The 1,986-nt window shown below is 52.9% G+C and overlaps 1 non-coding gene across 1 annotated transcript; it reads left to right on the plus strand.

Moving 5' to 3' along the window:
- The first annotated feature begins 805 nt into the window (after positions 1–805).
- LOC121877172 lies at positions 806–969 on the plus strand. Its single transcript, XR_006090920.1, has one exon. It is a non-coding gene; the product is annotated as a 5.8S ribosomal RNA (ribosomal RNA).
- Positions 970–1,986: the final 1,017 nt, after the last annotated feature.

A 1,986-nucleotide genomic window follows, 5' to 3' on the forward strand; every position in this document is an offset into this window, starting at 1 on the left:
GGATTATATTCAAAGTTCCCTCTAAACAAAGACGGGGAAACAGAGAAAACGGGGGACGTTTCCACTGGGGGACTCAGAAGGTTTTGTGGACGTTTGAGCGTAATATGAATCCTTAAGGTTTTCACGTTAGCCGTTATCACGATCATGACACCATGAACGAGGAATTCCCAGTAAGTGCAAGTCATCAGCTTGCGCTGACTACGTCCCTGCCCTTTGTACACACCGCCCGTCGCTACTACTGATTGAATGATTTAGTGAGGTCTTCGGACTGGCGCTCTTGGATTGTCGGCCCTGTTGCCCGCGAGGGTTTTCTGGGGTCGTCGCCTCGAGCTGACGGAAAGATGTCCAAATTTGATCATTTAGAGGAAGTAAAAGTCGTAACAAGGTTTCCGTAGGTGAACCTGCGGAAGGATCATTAACAGAGAGAAAGAGAACGGGGCGCTCTTAAAACTACTTTACTGATTTGGGCGGTCTCGGGCTCTGCTCTGGCAACTCCAGCAGCGAATGAGGACAATCCCAGCCTCCGCACCAAAAATACTACGCTGTAGGTGGACCACACTCGGGCGAGAGCGCGCAACCGGAGGAGGACGGACGGGTCTATGGAAGGCTGCCGGTCCGTTCCTTACTACCGGCGAATAAGCCTCTTGCCCAAGAGTAAAATTACAATGCCAAAAAAAATTCCAAAACTTAACAACAAGCCGTCCGGCCAAACCTAACCCACAAATTTGGGCTATGTCTGTCAAACCCTTTCATTGAGACTCGACCTGTGATGGTTAGTCGCAAAAAGACCAAATGGCAAATGCACAACTCTTAACGGGGGATCACTCGGCTCGTGGGTCGATGAAGACCGCAGCAAACTGCGTGTCGGTATGTGAATCGCAAGAATACCAGATACATCGACAAGTTGAACGCATATTGCGGCGGCGGCAGCCATATGAGCTTGTCGCCGCCACTCCTTTACGAGGGTCGGAAATATACATCCATCGGATGCTGCGAGTTCGGTGCCTGCTGACTGTCTCCCCGACACGCGGGTAACCCGAACCGAGCTTCCGCCTTGGGGTTTAATCGCCCGCGCCTTGCGCGAGGCGTGCCCTTAAAAACAAGCCTATCACTAGCAAGTCCATGGACTTGGCGCACCCACATTCAACCACAAGAAATCAAAGCCGGGCACCGTGTGTGTCCCGTCCCGACGACAGTTGTCGCCCTCGCAAATAACTGGAGGCGCTCTTTTGCCTGCTGCCCACAGAGACACGAATGGCCGTCGGCCTCTCATGGCTGATGCTGCACATGTTCTAAGAGGCGCATGTCCTCCTTCTCTCTCAGGGAAGAAGCACTCCATCCCACGAAGAGGAAACGAAACCGGGTCGGATATCTTTTAAGTAAGCCCGCCGGAATTTCGTCTATCACCTCGAAAAGAGTGCTTGGCATGCATTGCAGTGGAACCTAAATTGAGTGCGCCTGGGCCCGCAGTCTATATATCTATCATGTAGTGGCGCAGGCAGAGAGATGACAATTGCTCTCGTCGGGACGAGAATGTTTGGTCAGACGTGGTGTGGGCGTTCTCTTTAAGAGTTCGCCACGAGTCCACGTCTATCTCATGACAGGCCTGGGAGGGAGGCAGGGGGAGTTCTCTCTAAACGCGTTAAAGACGGTGTTGCGCCTCATTATGGCGCTCGCCGGGATAGAGCACTAGTTCTGCAGCCGGAAAGGCCGCTCACGCATGCGGGAACGGGGAAAGAGGTCAAAGTTTAAGCGGCAAAGGTGCGGCCAAGTAAGGGCGGAACACGAGCGTATATGCATTAAAAGTGTGTAAAGGACTCTGCGAGAGATGTTCTCTTGGAACACTTTTCCTATTGGCTATTTACCACTATTGATGTTGCTGAGACGGCCGAGCACCTAAGCTGCTCGTTGTGAATAAGAAGGAACGGAGTCAGGGGTGGGAGTGCCGGCGCCATGGCCGCTGGTACCCCCGCGACAAGCCCCTCA

This window comes from Homarus americanus, unplaced genomic scaffold, assembly GCF_018991925.1.
Source record: "Homarus americanus isolate GMGI-L3 unplaced genomic scaffold, GMGI_Hamer_2.0 scaffold16391, whole genome shotgun sequence".
NCBI lineage: Eukaryota > Metazoa > Arthropoda > Malacostraca > Decapoda > Nephropidae > Homarus > Homarus americanus.